Source organism: Trichosurus vulpecula, chromosome 6, assembly GCF_011100635.1.
Source record: "Trichosurus vulpecula isolate mTriVul1 chromosome 6, mTriVul1.pri, whole genome shotgun sequence".
Classification (NCBI taxonomy): Eukaryota; Metazoa; Chordata; class Mammalia; order Diprotodontia; family Phalangeridae; genus Trichosurus; species Trichosurus vulpecula.
The window spans coordinates 244,282,162-244,288,471 of record NC_050578.1 but is presented as its reverse complement, the minus strand read 5'-3'; positions in this window follow the sequence as shown (position 1 = coordinate 244,288,471).

Below are 6,310 nucleotides of genomic sequence, written 5' to 3'. Positions count from 1 at the left end.
TGTTGTTCTAAATATTGTTACATTCTATGTATGTAATATACTATGTAACATTAGCATCTAGTGGCACTGCAACAATAGCAACTGAGTAGCATGGTAGCAAAGATAAGCACAGAAATTTGGAAATAAGTTCAGGCAAAGACTGATGAATGGCCAAGAAGGTGAATAGTGAGTGTTGTACATAAAAATTTGTGGAGCATGAGGGTCTGGGTTCATGGTCTCTTTCTGCCCTCATATATTATCCCTTGCGGGGGACTGCTCTACTACTTATTAGCAATGGGACCTTGGGTAACTCAACTCTTTTGAGCACTTTTTTCAATTTTATTTACTTTATTCTGAAGTTAAGAAATAAGATAAGCATTTCCATAATATAGTAGAATAGAAAAATTTTGAAAAATTGAGCATGTTCCTTAATCTGTAAAATGAATATTTATCAAAAATGTGGATCATACCTTTCCTGTAGTGTAGCACAAGAGAAAGAATACTAGATTTATATACAGAGAACCTGGGTTCTAATCTCAGCTTTGCTGCTTACTACCTGGGTGACCTTGGACAAGTCACTTCCTCTCTCTAGGCCTCAGTTTCTCCAAATGTAAAAATGAAAAGATGGGTCTAGATAAGAGCCCAAGTGCAGATCTGAACCACATCAAAATGTAATTGGAAAATATTTAACAAAATAAATAAAAAAACAATAAATATAGATAATATTACATTTAAAAGCTAAGTGAGTATGTGGCCAGGGATCCTTATGTATAGATTAGTGGCCCTGTTTCTATTTGAAACTAGTCTAGGTGGCCTCTATGGTTTCTCAAACCTCCAAATCTATGATTCTGGGATCATAGGTTCCCCTCTATCTCAGGATGTGTTCCCCTCCCCCTCTGCCCCCCAGAATCAAAGAAGATAGTTAATGTATATAAAAGTACTTTGTAAACTTTAAAGGGCTCTATAAATTTCTGTCTACAATTATAATGTCATAAATGTAGGGACCTCCTACATCCTGGGATGAAATGCCCTCCACCATTGCAAATGGAAAGCTCATCTGTAATGTATAATCAAAGATCTGACTAAGGACACTGAGAGGAGAAGTAATTAGCCCATGGCCATAGAGTTAGTATGTGCCAGAGGCAGGGATTTCTTGACTCCAATTCCCCATGTCATGTTTCTTCTCATACTTATTATTACTATTATTGATCTAAATAATATTTGTCTTAATCATGCAGATTGTCTTCTTTGATCCAACATACAATTCTCTAAGTCACTTGACTCTTTAGACATAGATTTTTAATGTTAGACTGATAGAGGTAGAAAGAACCTAAGTCAACTCCCTTTTCTCATTTTTACAGATGAGGAAACCCATGCCCAGGGAAGTTAAGTGATCTATTCAAGGCCACACAGCTTTTGAAAGCACTAAACCTGGAGTCAGGAAGACCTGAGTTCAATTCTTGTCTCAGACATTAGCTGTGCGTCCCTTGGGTAAGTCATCTATCCTCTGTTTGTCTTAGTTTTGTCATCTGTAAAATGGGGATGATAATAATAGCACCTACCTCCCAGGGTTGTTGTGAGGATCAAATGAGATGACACTTGTAAAGTGTTTTGCAAACCTTAAAGTGCTATATAAATTCTAGCTATAATAATAATTATTAAAATGATTAGTTAGTGGTAGAGATGGAACAAGATCTTCTGGTTCCACCTAGTACTTCTACTACACCAGCCATATATAATTCCTGAAAAGTGTTCTGCTTTGTAGCTTATGTGACTTGTTTCTACATTCCAAATGAGAAAATTCTCCACTAATGACATTCTCTGATGCCTTATTGTGGTATGGGAAGTAACACTGGAGATTCCACAGGCCTTGTCACCAGACTGCAAGTTCAGGAAATTCCCTCAGGTTTACAGATAAGGAAACTGAGGCACAGAAAAGTGAAGCTGAAAGAGACCTTAGAAGTCTAGTACATTCCCTCATTTTGTAGCCGAGGTCCAAAGTGACTTGCCCCAGTCACACAGAAATAAATGATAGAGCTGGGATACAAAGCTGGGGCCTTGGGATCTACTAGTAGTCTCTGTCAATATCACCCTGCCAATAGAGTTAAAGTTGAAATTGGGGGATTCCAATTTAGGCCTTGAGATTACAAGACTAACATGCGCTCTCTCTCTCTCTCTCTCTCTCTCTCTCTCTTCCTCCCTCTCCCTTCCTCCCTTCTCCCTCCTCCCTCTCTTTGTATTTCTCTGTCTCTCTGTCTCTCTCTTTCTCTCTGTCTCCCTCTCTCCTGTCTCTTTAATCATTAACCAACTAACCAACCACTAACCAACACTAATCAACACGACTCTGGCATTTGAATACAATATTTTACCAAGCAATTCAAAATCTGTACCTCTTAATTATGCTTGCCCTTTAACATAATGCCATTAACTCCTTTTTCCTCTAAAACAAGAGTTGTTTTAGGGTTTATCTACACAATATCAAACATTAGAGTTATAGATTTTAAAAAGTCAGGGTTTTTTTTGACCATGTAAAACAATTCATTATTGTATAAATTAACAAATCATTTGGTTCAATTGTGTTAAGAAGTTATGTGCAGAAGTAATTTTCTTTTTGAGGTAAATTAACTAGATTGTTGACATTCCTTAGAATTTGTTTTTAATCTCAATGCTGATAAATTTTATAAGTCAACTGCATTAGGAACTAATTTAGGAATTAACTATGAGATCACCTGAGGTCTCTTCTAACTATGTATACATTTAGGCAGCTAAGTGGTCCAGTGGGTAGACCAAATCAAGCCTTCGTTAGCTGTATGACTCTGGGCAAATTATCTAACTCCTGCCTGCCTTAGTGTCCTCACTGGTAAACTGGGGACAATAATAGCTCCTAACTCCCAGGGTTTTTGTGAGCATCAAATGAAATCACATCTGTAAAGTGCTTTGTAAACTTTAAATCTACACAAATGCTAGGCATTATGTCAATTGTGTCTAGAATATTTGCTGTCTGAAGAATAATCCTCCAAAACGAATTGTCATATACAATTTACTTTCAGGGGTGGGAAAATTTTTTTCTCTATTCCTCCAAATTTCATGTGATGAATGATGTTAAGGTTTGGGGTTTGAGTTCAAGGAACATGTGAAGAAAGGGAGGCTTGGAATAGGGCCAACTGAGACAAATATGTGAAGGTGGTGAAGTCTGTCTTGTCTTTGGCAGACTCTTCTTTCTACCCCTCTTATAATAATAGCTAGCATTTATAAAGACAGATTTGTAAAGCACCTTCCATAACCTACTTTTTCCAATCCCTCCCCCCCAAAAAAACCCTCCCGTGGTAGATGCCATTATTCCCCCCCCCCAAAAAAAAAACCCTTCCGTGGTAGATGCCATTATTGTACTCATTTTACAGATGAGGAAAGGGAAGATACTTGCCAAGGGTCATGTGGCTATTGTATGAAGCAAGATTCAAATTGAGGTCTTCCTTATTCCAGGTCCAATGCTAGTTGCCTCTACCATCTTTTCCACCACCACATGGAGAGGGCAGACTTGTACAGGCCATTATAGAAATAGAATTTATATGTTAACCGCAGTTTAATTTAAAAAAAATCAATATTTTAAATTTAGAGAGTAGGTTAGTATCTTTTGGGGGCTTAGCTAAACTGTGATGTTTTGTTTTACTTACTTGACTCATCAAATCTGTCAGGATGATCAGCCTGTTTCATGTTGTAGAGAATTTGGATTGTACTAATAGAGACATGCTGATAGAATTTGGAAGGTGAAGGGACTGGACTCATTTTCCTGTTTGCAGCTGACGTCCCCAAGCCACTCACGAGCCGTTTCCAAGTAGTAAATATTTAACGTGTATACAAATCAATGTGTAATATGACCAGCATTCCTGAATTTATGCACATTGCATTGCTATAACTATGATAAATGCATTTATCCAAGTCTCCAAGTATAAACAAGATGTGGATTGGAATGCAATGTGGTTCTGTTGTGTTTTTCTCTGTCATTGAATTAAACCCAGTTGCAGGCTACGAATAAGAATCCTGTTTTCAGAAGAAAAACGATGTAACGAAGTGGTATCTTAAAACATACCGTGAATATGGAGAGAATCTGTGATTTTACCAGCATGGACAGTTCTCAGTATGGGAACACCAACTTTCGTGCAGATTGCAGCCTGCCTATTACTTGATAGTTGCTAAAAGTACATAGAGGCTAGGTGACTTGCCCTGGGTCACACAGCTAGTATGTATCAGAACAAAGATTTGAATCTAGGTCTTTCTATGTCAAGTCCTGTACTCCATGCATGATGCATCAATATTCAATTTTGAAACCATTCAAAGAGACCTTTTTCCTAAATCCCTTCTTCTCAGTCAGTTGTGTTCACCATGTTGGTCCCCACAGGCTGATTTGAAGCTGTACGTGGCAGACAGTCCAATATGAGCCCAATATTCAAACTTAAGTGACAACTTGTACCAAATAAATTTTTTTAAATAGCAAAGGATAGAATAGTAAATTAAAGCTACTAAAATACTACAATAAGTAATAAATATTTACTTAGTATAAAATGCCATTACAAATCAAATTTATTGTACAGGTACAAAAATGTACACAATAAGAAATGGTGATTTATGATACAATGAAGACTTGAAGGAAGGCATGCTTTTAAAAAAGTTGATTGTTCTAGTGGATAAAAATAACATTGCACATTGGGCAGACTGCCTTACATAACCAAAGAGAAACATTTAAAAATGATCAGAAATTTCTGAGGAAAGTACACAGCACAACACATCATTACATTAGAAAAAAGTATAAAAATTAAATTTCTATAGTATCAGATTACACTAATGTGGAAATCCAGTCTTTCAAAATGCAACTGAATAGAAAACATAGCAAATGGATCCGTTCTAAAGGAGTTGAGAACTAAAATGTTCTTATTAACAGTTGATTTTGTGGTTTGTCACCATTTTACACATTTTATTTTTAAGTACATGATATTTAAATCTTCTCCCCCCTTTCCTTCTCCTGAATGAAGTCTTTAGAACATGAGGCTGGTTTTGAAAAAGGTCCAGCAAAGGAAATCTCTGCCTTTAAAAAACTGAATATAATTGTCACCAAAAGTGAAGCTTTTCCATCCTTAGTCCCTCCCCTTCCCCCCATCCTAGGTTCTCTCTTCTAATAATAGACACACTGAAAAGTAGAAACAAAATCCTGCCAGAAAATAATTGACTCCCCTGGGAACAGAGGAGGCAGAGTCAATAATTAAGGTCAGTCTTCAGTTTTCTATTGACACAATTGACCTGTAATATGGGCATTACTCAATACCCTCATTAAAGTATCTGAATATGTAGTACCCACAGTCTCTGGAAGAAAAAATTGGTAACACTTTGGGTCATATTTTTAAAATAAACCATTTGGAAAACTTTCAAATTCATTGTAATTCTTTGCTCACCCTCCCCCTCGTAACCAATTTTTGTAAACCTACTGTTTCCTGTTTTTCCTCATGTGGGAGTTGTCTCTCATCAATGAAATCACAGGTCCAGTCTTTCTCTCTATTGTTTCATGTTATGACAGTATAACGGGAGTGCTGTCATCCAACAGAACTGTCTGATCCAAGGTTTTGTACATGGCAGGCACTTAAAATATTATTTAACTGGCTGACTTAGTGCCCAGAAGAGATGGACTTTTGCCCACTCATCCAGCAGCATCTAGATCGCACTACCCAATTTAGCCAAATATCATAAAGAATTTTTATCCACAGAAATGACAAACATCCCTCAGAAAATGAACCAACTACACGTCATATATATACATGGTTCTACACGGACATAAACACGTATTTCTAAATTGTTTCATATCTAGTTAATGGCTTGGTACAATAGATAAGTTCACATTCAATGAAGATGTAAAAACCATCATAGAAATAAGTTTTTCTTCCACGCTTCTTATCCCATAAATTAATGCCCTATGTCAAAAATGCAAGAATGAGTTGGAATGGAATTCTGGAAACAAGTTCTGGGGAACAATTCAAGGAGTTAGTGTTTTTAGTTCTGCTGGTGCAGCACCTAGAACAATAAATAACTCAATTTCCTACACAAATAAAAAAGCATACACACTCATAATTTATTGCAGGGGAATACATTGTTGCAGATGTCAAAGACAAGATAGGCTGAAGGAACCCCAAGTAAGGGACAAGACCCTTCCAGCTCACATACCCTCCCCTAGCCCCATATACAGCAGTAGTTTAGACCAACAATAACACAATGAAGATACAACAATTATTCATTTCAACTTTTCTAAATAAGCTTGAGTTTCTTATACTCTCTATTAGAAATT